We start from the raw sequence: 15365 nt of genomic DNA, 5'->3' as shown, positions 1-15365 counted from the left end.
CTGCTTGTCAGAGGAAAGGTCAGTGACATATCACACTCATACTCATTGAGACATAGACCCTGAGATAAACATGGCTGAGGCAAGTGGAGAAATGGTTCTATTAAGAAGTATTAAGTATACATTAATTGCCTCCCAGAGGCTTAGCTCTGCTTTCATTGAGACCCTAAGCTGAAGAAGAAACATAAAAGCATCAATAAAATACAAAGTATGTGGTCCTGTTGTATACAATCTGACCCACTGACTCTTAAGCAAATCCTGACAGATATTTCCTATAGCTTCTAAACTCTAAGATCTCTAGACAGGTCACTAAGCACTGTTGATAGTCTATAGAGCCTGTTATCACAAAGAGGATTGACTGACAGAGGACACTTACAAATAAAAGTCATCACCATCTGCAGAAAAGGAGGAAAAGTAAGAAGATTTCAAGTACAAAGCCCCTCCCCTGGACCCACACCTCTGGTTCTGTCTCTAGGGACTCCAGGTAAGACCTCACCCACTGCCCACTAACACTTCTTAAAGCCCATCCAACAATCCCAGACTGTACCACCTCTCCTGGGCTCCATAGTCTGGCAAACACCTTCAGCAGAAGACTTGTGCTTTACCTGAGACCAGGCAGATACTAGAGACCCAAGAAAAACACTACCCACAGCCAGCTAATACTCTCTAAAACTGGCCCAAAAGCTCCCAATGGCACCCCTTCCTCTGAGCTCCATATCCCAGTCCTCTACATTGCCAGAAAATTTCTGCTGTATGGAGGGGAGCAACCTGTATTAGGAATCCAGGAGACAAAACAGGTACCCAGAACCTCAGAGGCCACACAGATACTTGGAACAGCAGAGGCAATGTTGGTACCCAAAACCCAGATGTGCTGCAGGCCACAAAAACCCAATCGGAGACACCCTACTGGATGTAAAGAGTTGTTAGTCACCAGAACTTCTGGCCACTTAGTCTAGAAGACCTGAAACTAAGGAATAAAACAACCATCCAAAACAAAGACAAAGTCAGAAACTAACACCTAGACCTAACCCAGATACCTAAATGTCAATATAAGAACAATATCAACAACAGGAAGGGCAAAATGGCACCATCAGACCCAGCTATCTCACAACAGCAAGCCCTGATAAGTTCAATGAAGACGAAGCACAAGAAAACAACCTTAAAACCAACTTCACAAAGATGATAGAGGTCCTAAAACAGGAAATGGAAAAAAAAATCCTTTAAAGAATGCCAGGAAAACAAAGAAAAATATATATGAACCGGCAAAGGAAACTGTTCAAGAACTAAAAATGCAAATAGGAGCAAAACAAAAACAAAACCCATAAAAAGAGGGAATTCTGGAAATGGAAACTCTGAATAAGCAAACAGGGGCAATAGACATTGAAGACATGATAGGGAAAAGAGATTGTCAGCCAAATATAAAAAATTCCTGACATAAAACATTCAGGATATCTAGGATACCATGAAAAGACCAAATCTAAGATTAATAGGAATATAAAAAGGAGAAAATTCTACTCTAAGGCACAGAAAATATATTCAACAAAATCATTTAAGAAAATTTTACTCACCCAAAGAAGGACATGCCTATAATGATAGAAGAAGTTTGTATTGGACCAGGAAGAAAGTTCTCACACACTTAATAATCAAAAAACCAAACTCACAGAACAAAGAAAGAATATTAAAAGCTATGAAGGAAAAAGGCCAAGTAACAAAAGGCAGACCTATTAGAATTACACCTGACTTCTCAATATCTTTAAACTATATCTATCCAAAAATACAGCCCTACAAAAGGTACTAGAAGGTACTAGAAGGAAACCTCCAACACCCATGAAAACACAGGCAATAAATAACCTCATACCAGCAAAACTCAAAGGAAGGAAAACACACACACACACACACACACACACACACACACACACACACACAGACACACACACACCCCACCACCACCACGACCACCACCACCATTACCAACAAAATAACAAGAATTTACAGTCATTGTTCATTAACATCTTTCAACATCAATGGACTCAATTGCCCAATACAAAGATACATGCTAACAGAATAGATAAGAAAACAGGATTCCTCCTTCTGCTACATACAAGAAACACATATCAACATCCAAGAGAGACATTACCACAGAGTAAAGTGTTGGAAAAAGATTTTCCAGTTAAATGAACCTAAAAGAAAGCTGGTGTAGCTATCCTAATATCCACATGAGATATACAACTAAAATTAATCCAAAGAGATGAAGAAGGCTATTTCATGCACATCAAAGGAAAAATTTACCAAGAGGACATTGCAATATTTAACATCTACGCTCCAAATGCAAGGGTACACTCATTTGTAAAAGAAACATTACTGAAACTTAAGCATATATTGAATCTCACACTGAAACTTAATTATATATTGAATCTCACACATGTATTGTGTGAGAGTTCAATACCTCACTCTCACCAATGGACAGGACATTCAGACAAAAACTAAATAGAGAAAGAAAGGAACTAACTGATGGTATGACTCAAATGGATCTAATAGCTATCTACAAAACATTTCACCAAAAAACAAAAGAATATACCTTCTTCTCAGCATCTCATGGAACATTCTCAAAAACTCTCCAAATACTCAGTCACAAAGCAAGTTTCAACAGATACAAGGAAATTGAAATAACTTCCTACACATATTCAGAACACCATGGAATAAAGCTAGATTTCAACAACAATAGAAACAAAAGAAAAACCTACAAACTCATGAAAACTTAACAAATTACTACTGTATCAACACTGAGTCAAGGAAGAAATAAAGAAAAATAAAAATTCCTAGAATTCAATGGAAATGAATGCACAACACACCCAGGTGACACAATGAAAGCAGTTCTAAGAAGAAAGTTCATAGTACTAGGCGCCCTCATAAAGAAATTAGCGAGATCTCATAGTAGTGACTTAACTGCAGGCATGACTGAAAACTCTAGAACAAAAGGAAGCAAACACACCCAATAGGAGTAGAAGGTAGGAAATAATCAAACTGGGGGCTGAAATCAATAAAATAAAAACAGAAAGAAAAATGAATTGCTTCTTTGAGAACATCAACAAGATAAGCAAATTTGAAAGATCAGAAGAGAAACAGTGTTTAAGACAACAGACACCAAGGAAATAAAAAGACTCATTAGGACATTCTTCAAAAACTTATGCTTCACAAAATTTGAAAATTTTACAGAAATGAAAAATTTTCTCAGATATCACTTACCAAAGTTAAATAAATATCAAATAACTCAAATAGATCTGTGACTTCTAAGGAAATAGAAGCTGTCATTAAAATTCTCCCAGCAAAAAACAGACAAACAACAAATAAACAGCAAAAACAAAACAAAACAAAAAACAACCCAAGGCCAGATGGCCTCAGTAGAATTCTACCAGAGATAATACCAATATTCTTCAAATTGTTCCACAAAATAGAAACAGAAAGAACATTGACAAATTCTTTTTATGAGGCTATAGTAACCCTTATATGCAAACCACACAAAGAAGAAAAAGAATTACAGACCAATTTCCCTCATATACACTGGCATAAAAATATTCAATAAAATATTCACAAGCTGAATCCAAGAACACATCAAGAGGTCATCCATCACAATCCACTAGGGTTGATCCCAGAGATTCAGGGATGTTTCAACATATGAAAAACTGTTAATGTAATTAACCACATAAACAAACTGAAAGCAAGCAAACAAACAAACAAAAAAACATGATCATCTCATTAGGTGCTGAGAAAGCCTTTGAAAAAGTTCAACAACCTTCATGATAAAAATCTTGGAGAGATCAGGGATACAAAAGACATACCTAAACATAATAAAGGCAATATAAAGCCAGCTTGCAGCCAACATCAAATTAAATGGAGATAAACTTGGAGCAATTCCACTAAAATCAGGGACAAGACAAGGCTGTCTTTTCTCTCCATATCCAATATAATACTTGAAGTTTTAGCTAGATCCTTAAGACAACTAAAGGAGATCAAAGGTATACAACTTGGAAGGGAAGAAGTCAAAGCATCAATATTTGTGTGTGTGTGTGTAAACCAAAAAATTCAGCCAAGTGACTAGATACAAAATAAACTCCAAAGAATCAGTAGCTTTCCTATACACAAACAATAAATGTGCTGAGAAAGAAATTAGGGAAACAAAACACTTCAAAGTAGTCACAAATATTATAAAAATATCTTGATTTAATTCTAATCAAGCAAGTGAAAGACCTATATGGCAAGAACTTCAAGCCTTTGAAGAAAAATTTAAGATGGCATCAGAAGATGGAATTTATCTCCCATGTTACATGGACTGGTAGTATTAACATAGTAAAAATGCCATCTTACCAAAAGCAATCTATAGGTTCAATGAAATTCCCATCAAAATTCCAAAACTATTCTTTACAGAACTTGAAAGAATAGTCAACGTCATATGGAAAAAAAAAAAAATCCTAGAATATCTAAAACAATCCTATACAATAAAAGAACTTCTGAAAGTATCAACATCCCAATTTCAAGTTGTCCTACTGAGCTGTAGTAATAAAAATAAAAAAAAATAACCTACATGATATTGGCATAAAAACAGACAGGTTGACAATGAAACTGAATCTAAGACCCAGGCAGAAATTTACATACCTATGGACATATCTGTTTTTTTTTTTTTTTTTTTTTTTTTTTTTATAGAGAAGCCAGAATTATACAATGGAAAAAGGAATCTTCAACAAATGGTGCTGCCCTCACTGGATGTCATCATGTAGAAGAATAAAAATAGATCCATATCTATCACTCTGCACAAAACTCAAGTCCAAGTAGATCAAAGACGTCAACATAAAACTAGGTACACAGAATCTGATAGAAGAGAAAGTAGGAAATTTGCTTGAAAGCATTGGCATGGGAGACAACTTCCTGAACAGAACACTAATCATGCAGGCATTAAGATCAACAATTAATAAATGGGACCTCATAAAATTGAAAAGCTTTGGTAGCACAATACATAAAAGACCCAGAGACAGATATTGGGGTTTAAGCTTCAAGCTGATGATCAAAAAAAGCAAATCATCCAGCCACTAGCTTTTACCTCTACCTCAACTCAGACCAAAGGTGCTATCCTAAAACTACTCCCAACATCACTTCTCCTCAGATTCACTCAGACTGCTATGCTTTCCTCAGCATGCCTAGAGACTAATTCACAGGCTGAATGCCAGATCCGAGATTCTACTTCTGTCTTATATATCTCCCTAATGCTGGGATTAAAGGCATGTGATCCCAGATGCTGAGATCACCTTTGTGTGAGCTGTTTCATTTAGGACTGGATTTCATATAGTCAGTGTGGCCTTGAACTAACAGAGATACATCTACCTCTTAATCCTGAGTTCTGGGATTAAAGGTGTGTATCACCACTGCCTGATCTTTATAGCTTGAGGTTGCCTTTGTTTTCTGAATCTTCAGGCAAGCTTTTAAAACTCATAAATAATATATCACAAAAGGATATTATCCTACAGAATAGGAAGCGATTTCCAGTAACCTCATGTCTGACAGGGAGCTGATCTCCAAAATGTATAAAGAATCCAAGAAACTAGACATCAACAAACCAAATAATCTAATTAAAATATGGGGTACTGATCTAAACAGGTAATTCTCAATAGAGTAATCTCAAGTGACCAAGAAACATCTAAAGAATTGTTCAACATCCTTAGTCATCAAGGAAATGCAAATTAAAGCAACTCTGAAATCCCTTCTTACACCTGTCAGAATGGCTAAAAACAAAACACAAGTAACAACTCATGCTGGAGAGGATGTAGAGCAAGGGGAACATGCCTTCATTGCTGATGGGATTGAAAACTTGTACAGCCACTTTAGAAATCAATACAGTGGCTTCTCAGAAAATTGGGAAGCAATCTACTTCAAGACCTAGCTATACCACTTCTGGGCATATAGCAAAAAGCTGCTCTACAACATCAAACAGACACTTGCTCATCTATGATCATAGCAGATTTGCTCATAATAGCCAAAAACTGGAAACTGGATGTCCATCTATCAAAGAATAAGTAAAGAAAATGTACATTTACACAATGGATTATAACTCATATGTTAAAAATGACATCATGAACTTTTCTGGCAACTGAATGGATCTAGAAAAAAAAAATCATTCTGAGTGAAGTAACCTAGGTCCAGAAAGACAAACATGGGGTATGTGCTCACTTATAGGTAGATATTAGCCATAAAGTAAGGATAACCTACTATTATCCACAGATCCAAAGAAGCTAAGTAACAAGGAAGGTTCAAGGGGGAACACATAAATCTCACCATGAAGGTGAAACAGATACCTCAGGTGGACTGGCGGGGGGGGGGGCAGGTCTGGTTGAGGGTGGGCGAGCATGGGAACAGGAGGGATCAGGTGTGGTGTGGATGATGGGAGAGAGAACAAGTTGGGCACAAGGGAACAAGGAATACAGAAGCATTTGCTCTCTTATTTCAAGTAAAATCCCTTTCCAATCCTAGCTATAGCCTGGCAACTTTAACCCATCAAAGGAAGGAAAAATGAAGACAAAACCTCTAGGCATAAGGCCACTGTGTAGCCTCCGAGATGAGAGAAGTGTCTAATGTTCAAGGACAAAGAGTAGCAGGTGTGGAGGCCAGGCAACCTCTCCACCATTAACACCAGTGTCACCACCATCAGCACGAGTTTCAGATGCTAAGGAGGAGGAAGCACAGCCTGCCACAGCTGCTCTGAAGAATGAGTACCCAGATCCCGAGAAGAGCCCTTCCCACTCTATTGTCAAGGAGCTATTGATAGGGCAGCATTTGAAGGCCACTTTCCTAGTATTCACCCAAGGATCCTCATAAACAAACAGAAAACTGAAGAAAATGGTCAAGAAGTCTGTGTTCAGCACTCTGGGCTGGAGGCTAGTTCTGCAACAGAGAAACATTGCCTTAAGGCAGATCTCTTAAGATCCAATCTGGGCCTCCTTACTAGGCCCTGTCCACAACCTATTCTCAGTGGCTACATTCCTCCCACACCAGCTAAGCCTGGCCCTCACAGCCCTAAGGGTAAGTCAACTTGTTTCCTTGGAACTATACCCCAGTGTATACAATGTAGGATAAAAAAGCCAGCCAAACAGACACATCCTGGCCCTGAAGCCAGAGCCAAAGTAAACCACTCTGCCCTTGACAATCAACCAATCCCTGAGCATGAAATCCATTCAATCTCTGAGCTTGTCCAAGCTCAGGCATTGAATCTGACCAATTCCCACCCTGAAAATCGTCACCCTGGAAAAACTATAGTTGATCAAGCTCAAATATTTTAGGCTACTATGCAAAACTAAGAGAACACAGTGAAAAATGTCAATCATTAAATATTTGCTCTAATCTACCCTGTTAAAATCTCCCCGGAATGTATAATGTAGACTACCGAAGAAATGCAGAGCCTGCTCACATTTTTGGAGATAGGGCAGAATCTCAGGAGACTTCTCTTGACCTGTCCTAGTCCCTCCAAGGAAACTAGGAAGGAGAAATGTTGGCCACTAGGTGTAGTTAGCACCTAGAAAATGATTCATTTCTCCCTATTGTTCATCTTCTTTTCCTAATTATTGCAGACTACGGCTTCTTAGAAAACTGTATTACCTCTTCCCAGTTGGTGTCTTAAACACTAAGAGACCCACCACTTCCATTCAGGATACAGAGATATGTACAGAAAAATTTCAAGCACAGGAATATGTTTGGAATTGTGTTACGTCTGCAAGCTATCAGACCCAAAGCAGGACTTTTGAAGAACATGGTATTCCTTAGCAAGAAAGGTGAAAGTCTTAGGTTAGTTGCTGGTCAAAGTTCAAAGGTAAAGTATAAATGTCATTGGTCCCTACAAGTGGATATACCCCAACATACACACTTTTCTAACCAGAATGTCAAACATATGCCCACACCCAGGAGTTAAGCACTTTGATCATGCTACTGACTTTGTGGGTTGTATCCCACCAACTTCCTTTGCAGTCACTGAAGGAAGGGTTGAAGTAGTTCTCAGCAGTGAGGAAATGCTGTTGGCCTCCAAGAAAAGCCACAAGGGGGAAGACCTCTCAGGAGAACAGTCTAAGGATACTTTGCAATAAATAGACATTGTGTCCTTTCTGAGCCCTGGAGACATTGCAGCACAGCTGCCACCCAACGGTCATAGAAAAGCTGTTTCCAGTATCTGGTTAAACAGTATTAGCACCAGGGAATTCTGATTACCCAAATTCATTACAAAGTCCACCAGCCCTGGCATCCCACTTTTACATTACATTCCAAGACCGGGTGCAGGAGTCACCTGCTGTGAGAGGACTAGTGAAGACCCTACACTAGGTTGCCTCCAAATACTACCCCAGTATTTCAGGCACATTTGCCCCCAATATCTCCAAGAGATGCTTAAGCAAGCAGCCCACTGTGGCATGTGGTATAGAAGTGGCCCACTTCTACAAAAGACTATGAGTCTCCAAACTCTATGCTTCTTTTATCAGAGTTGTAGTCCAAAGGTCAAATGTGTTCCAACACCTCAGAGAAACATATCAGTTGGAGGGGCCAAGGCACACAGCCTAATCCTATAGCAGAAGTAACTCTGCCCTTAGCCCCTCTTTAAGCCAGGTCCAGGAGGAGGCTGAGTTAGTGTGGCTTTCATGGTGAAGAGTCAAGTGTGGATCCGCCCCTGGATCACCAGGAGAAAGGAAGCTCCAAACATGGCCACAGAAATACAGAAAGTCCCCCAATGTGGTAGCTCTGATAGAAGACAGCTCCCTAACACCAAGAAGAATGAGGCAGAAGAATTATGTGTTTGAGGCTAGGTGTCAGCTACATAACAAGACATTGTTTCTAAAAATAACAACAAAAAAGAGCAAACACAATATGCACTAGACAGAAAAACAACTAGTGTGATAGGGAGCTTAACATTTAACCTTATTCAAGATAGAGTTTATAGAAACTATGTGGGATGAGGGTGAGCACATGAGTGAAACAGAGGGCTGTAAAAGTCTCTATAGATGGTTCTAACTTTTGTCTTAGCACTCAAACTGTGCAAATAAGGGGACTAAAAGCTCAAGGCCAAACAGGGCCTAATAGCGAGTTTCATATCCAGATCTTGTCTCAAAACAACAGAATTGTTTTCTTTCCCTCTGCCTCAGTATTCTTATTCAAGTGCTCAGAGAAAACAAGCTGTACCCAAAGGCTAAGTAGTTACTGGGTGATCTCTGGGTCCCTAGGGCTCAGGGCTTCATCTCTATGGGATACTATAGGAGAATGGGGCAAGGGGCAGCTGCAAGCACTGTACCAGTCCAGCCATAATGGGAAGGGACTGAAGCTTCCAATTTTCCAGTAAGAGCCCAATTCTGGGTTCATTGCATAGGCTTAGCTGGCAGATCTTCCCAAATGGACTGGGTATGAGCCAGGAAGGCAAAAAAAAAGACTCTGAAAAAAGCTGCCTGAAATGCTGGGCCTGGCACAGTTCTATTTACATAGCTGGAGAGAAATGAAGAGGACAATTAAAAAAAGTCTTTAGAATTAAAAAATTTCAAGTTAAAATTCAATGGGTGAACTTGCAACATGAGACTTGTGCCCAGAGAAGACACAGGGGCTACAGGCAGAGAAACCTGAGAGCTAATAACACAAAGCAGGCACAGGGGGAGGGGCACACATAGCCTGTGAGTCCTATTTTACAACAATAACTAGATGGATTTTATTTATTAAAATGTGCAGTCATGTATTACATAACACTATTTTAACCAAGGAAATGTATATCTAATGGCAAGCACATAGCATTGCATTGCATAGTGACTATTTCAATTAGTCCACACACACTGAGCAATTCTCATAGGACCCAAACCATCTAATCCATGGGGTTTTCAGCCTTTTGCCAACTAAACTCCATCCCCTAGCAGGAATCCTCCCACAGCCCTTCCACAAGAGCAGGATACAAGGCCAGCATAGATATTACAGGACTCCCCAAACCAATGTGGCTCCAAAGACAAGGTAACATTTTAATCCCGCAAAAACCATTATAGGGTTACAGAATGCAAAAAGCATGGGGGGAGTGGGTGCATGTCCCCATTAGGAAGTGAGCAAGCCAGAAGCCACCTGACCCTGTGGACCCAGACGGATGTAAAGAGCGACTTCTGTCATTAAGATCCCAGGAAGAAAAAAAAATCCCCAAAACAGCAAGGGACAAGTAGCCCTGGAAAGAGATCTGAGTCATGGTGGAGGTGTTTACAGGGTGGACACTATGTCTAAGGCTGATAAGAAAGCAGGCCAGGCAGGGTATGAGAGGGTTCTGGATTCTGGAATGGACTCAAACAGGTCCCGAGGTAGAGATGCAGAGTGGGTCATAAACATTGTGGTTCCATGGGGATCATGTAGGGTCATGGAACTGCCATGGATATCTCAGATATTGTCAGCAGGATACCAATTGTCTGAGCAAGAGCAACTGCAGAGTTTTCAGGAAAGAATGGGTTTGGCCTTACAGTAAGAAGATGAAGCAATAGAGTAGTTCAATGTGAGGTACTCAGATGCCATTAGAACACAGGGGTAGCAGCTGCCTCCTGGGGAGGAGAAGGATGTGGTTTGGATCCCCTGTTACAGAAGCAATGGTCCCAAAGAAGACCCACCCACCTGCCAACCCCACCTCATCCCATCCTCATCCTTTATCTATTGAGCTGAGGAGAGGTTTGTCTCCACAACAGTATCAGATAGCTGAGATAACAGAAATGGAGAGAATGGGTAAAGAAGGAGCAGAGAGAGCCAGAGAACCAGATCCAATACAATGGAACAGAGCCTGTGCAGGCCATACAAGGCTCAGACAGGTCATGAGGACAGTATTTCCCTGTGGATAGAGGCAGCCTAGTTAACCATCCTCTCGACTTCTCACACTGCCTTCCTACAAGAGCACCTGCCTTGACACCAAGATGGACTTGCAGTTCCAGGTACTAGAACCCTGGAAGGGAGAGGGCATGGATCCTTCCTCTCTATATCCACCCCCACCCCCAACCAGGCCAGCCTCCTCTGAAATTCTGTTCCCCTCCGCAGGCTACTATATCAAGAAGAGAGTTCTGAGCTAAAGATCAGGGGTGGGGAATGGAGAGAAATAAATGAGAGAGGTTGAGGGGATGGGAAGGAGGCAGAGTGGGCACCACAGAGTCACAGGAGGATCTTTGGAGAAAACTGGGGTCAGCCCCGAGGTGTTGCAGAAGGAAAAGATGACCAAATGACTTGAAAAGTAACAAAGGACAGGAGGAACACTAGCTGCTAGATCTCAGAAGCTCTCCTCTCAGTCTGTCTGTAACTTCCTTTGAGGCACACAGGTGGGTGGTATATGGCTCCACACACAGAGGTCTGAGCTTGCTCTCAGCCTTCAGGGGCAACCTTCTTGGAGAGGCTAAGGATGGCCTAAGAAGGGGCAGGAATTTGAGCATATTCCTGCTAAAGGAGGCCAAGTTCTGTATAGTTACTGCAGTGCTCTTTAGAAGAAATAAAGATCCTTGTCTCACTCACCTGTCTATCTCAACACCTTATATTCATCTTGAAGGCAGGGATGGGGTAACAAGGACAAGTGAGAGTGGTTGCTGGTGCTGATGATGGGGAGAGTCAGGGAATCCAAAAGACTGCCAAGGGAACAGTAGCCCATGGCTTTGAGGACGGAGCCTTCATCTCTGCTGGTTTAACATTCTTCTGAAGGCTGATCTCTGTTAGCCTGCTTCCTCCTGCATAGTTGCCATCTTCTAGTTCAGGTGATACCTTCCACATCCAGCCCAGAGTAAGAGAGACACCTGCAAGGTGAAGCGACCCTTCCTCCGGCCCTTCCTCTCTAGTGTTGCACAAGCACATCCAGTCTACTGACTTTTCTACATCAGGCTAGCAGGATATATCCAATGTCAGGACTTTCGGTCTCCTAAGAGTCTGGAACTGGTATCACAGCATGCTACAAAGCTCGGTAAGTTTTCAGTAGCACAAAACAGCAGGCCTTTGCTTCCTCTAGCAAAGTCATCCTCCTGACTGAGAAAACGATGTGAGCACACCATGAGGGCATGCAAAGCGGGGACATAGGTCCAAATGAGCTCCACTACAGTGACCTTTCCTGTTCAACAGATGACCTGCGCAGCCATCAAGAGGATCCTCCAAATCTACCCACTACTCCTCCATCTTCAGTTCAATGGCAGCTGACCTAAGACAGGTGTTTCTACCCTGCTACATTGCTCACACTTGACATTCCATGTCCTCAGGTGTGTAATTCTCCCACACAAGTCTTCTAATGTCATTGGACTGTAATCTATAGCAACAGCCTGCAGCCTGTGTTGCCTCAATGACAGGGCAACCCATGAATCAAAAGAAAGTCATTAGTCTTCATTTCCTATCCTCCCAACTCACTCTCTCACAATGTTCTGATTGCTGGGGGTGGGAAAGCAGCTCAGGGCACTCAAGTATCAAAGACTACTAAGTGGGTTTGGCTGAGTAGCAACTCATTCACTTGGATCACACAGCCACAGAGTAGAGTCCTGAGGCAGCCAAGAGGAGCCACACATGGCAGCAGGCCAAGTTGCCCAGAAAGGTCTTTTTCTACTCATTGCCCAATGTCCACATGTGGAAAGAAAGGGTGAAACTGGCAGAGAAACTAACCCTGATCCCTCAGACACCTAGAAAAATGTACCCAGTATCAACCAGTTCAAGATCTGGGTGTGAACCATCCTTAAAATGAGAACGAGCCATTCTGAAGGGCAGATGCTCAAAGTTAAAGTCTAGTTATCCTTGTACACAACTGAAGCTTGAATCAATGAATTGGCTGGTGCCCACAGAAGATGCCTGTTCCCATCAGTTCATGCTATTGGCTAGCCAGGTCATGGACTCCTTTGGAGCCATCCCTATTCCTCCCTCAGGAATTCTATTCCTCAGAAAAATGCTGGATCTTCAGCTTTCACTCTAATTAGTTCAACTTGAACCTATTGAGATACCCTGAGCCATCTCCCTCTCCTCTATTTACACTGCACAATCAGGTATGTTAAGGCTGAAGAGGACCACCTCAGGCTATTGGTAATGACACAAGAGTCCTGGCAATCATCCTCTGGCTTCACCCTGAAGATGACCAATGTCCTGTCAATCAAGGTCTGCACACTAAGTTCAAGTCACTGCATAATGAACAAACAGGTGAAGTGGAATCATGCCTGCCACTCAATTCCTTCAAATCCTTGACCGCTACTAAAACTGAAGCTGAACTTTCATTCACCATGCCCTTTCTGCAGGGATTCCAATCCTGGCATGCAGTGCTAAGCATAATTTCTCTCCCTGATCACTTTAATTCTGGGGTTCCACTGTTCCTGAGACTGCATCTTCACTAATGGTCTCTCTTGGCCTCCCGCAGTGCTGCTCTGCACAACCTGTTCAATCCTGCAGCTCCTGTGTCACCAAAACTCTTACACATCACCAAACTTGGCTGCCAGCTTGAGATGCAGTGTTGGCCCCCTCTAGATGACAGTTCTGTGCTGACCCTCAGGAAATTCTTTCAGAAAATTTTAGCTCAGTGACGCTGGCCTCTTGTTAATCCCCAAGTAACCAGCAACAATAATTCCTGTAAAGCAGAGGTGTCACTCCAATGGTGCCGGGCCCTTGATAATCATAACGGATACATCAGCCCCAGAAGGTCAGAAACCCACACGTGAAACAGAAGAATGCTCCCCAGAGATGGTCAGGTCGAGTACTTCATAGGGCAGCAGTAGAGAGCATACTATCCAGGAGAAAGGCAGAGTGTTAGAAAACCACAGCTGTGGTACAGCAGAGGCAGGCAAGGGGGACTGGAGTTTCAAAAGTTTCCATTAACAAAGATCCTAAAAATCTCTACTAACCTAAAACAATGGATCTCTCAAAACTGCTGGTAAGCTGCATGAGAATGCTCTGCTCAGTGAGACGTGGTTAGCAGGGCTGGGGGGCTGGGGCAGGGGGAAGGGAACTGATAGAGACACCAGGATAGAACACTGCTTGCTATATTTCTCCTCAATGGATTACTCAGCTTGAATTTTTATTCAACCTACGACTACCTGCCCAATGGTGACACTGCCTACAATGGCCCGGGCCACCTCACATCAATCATTAATCATGCCAGAGATCCACAGACTTACCTACAGGCCTGTATGATAGAGGCCTTTTCTCCATTGCAGAACCCTCAATTCAGATGACTCTAGCTTTTCTAAAGTTGGCAAAAACAAAGTAAACAACAACAACAATAAAACAAAAGAAAAAAAAAGCAGAACAAAACCCCCACACTAACAGCACAAGAAAGAATGATCTTGCTATATGCTACATATGAAATCTTTATACAGTCATATATATATATATATATATATATATATATATATATATATATATATATGCAACTGAGTATAGCTTGCCATCTGCTGGCGAAATGTAATAGTAACTTTAGGGGAGCTCTCATATTTTTAAAATTCTGGACTACCTTCCAGGCAATTACAATGTGCCACATAGTGGGATCATGTAGTAGTACCTGAACACATCCAGGCTCTCTGAAACAGAGGACAGCGGTACCCAACTTGATGGAGTGTGTAAGGGAAATGGTGAAGGGGAGAATTTTCACTATACATGTTTCACAGCACAGTCCAAAGAAAGCAAATGGTTAGTTTCCATTTCTTAAATGAACTCAGTGATCTGGAGGAGTGGTTCAGCAGTTAAGATTGTTTGCTGCTTACTGCAGAAAATTTGAGTTCTGTTCCTGACACTTGTGTTAAGAGACTCACAGTGACCTGTCACACTAGTTTTATGGAATCTGACACTCTCTGGGAACTCATCTAGGCTTTCCTGGAACCAATACACACACATTTTTTTTTAAAAAAAAAATCTTTTATTTATTTATATTTATCATTTTCAAGACAAGGTTTCTCTGTGCAGCTCTGATCATCCTGGAACTTGTTCTATAGGTCAGGTTGACCTTGGACTCAGAGACCTGCCTTCCTCTGCCTCCTGAGTGTGGGATTAAAGGCATGTGGCTAAAACACATCATTAAAGTACACATACGGCCTTTTATCCATTTGAAGTTGATTTTTGTGTAGGACAATAGATGTGGTTTTAATTGCATCCTTCTACATGTACATCCAGTTTTCCACCACCATTTGTTGAAGATGTACTCTTTTGTCCAGTCTGTATTTTTGTCACTTTTGTCAAATGTCATAAAATTGTAGTGATGTAAACTCACTCGGGTAATATTGATCTACATGTTGAAGTCAATTTCATTTCATCATTTTGCTTAACCAGAAATTCTGAATCCTTGAAAAGATTCCTGAAAATTCTGTGCTTGCAAGTTTATATTTATCACCATGTCACAAAAATGTATT

The sequence above is a fragment of the Phodopus roborovskii genome, unplaced genomic scaffold (assembly GCF_943737965.1).
Source record: "Phodopus roborovskii unplaced genomic scaffold, PHOROB, whole genome shotgun sequence".
NCBI classification, from domain to species: Eukaryota; Metazoa; Chordata; class Mammalia; order Rodentia; family Cricetidae; genus Phodopus; species Phodopus roborovskii.
Note: the sequence above shows the minus strand (reverse complement) of the source record.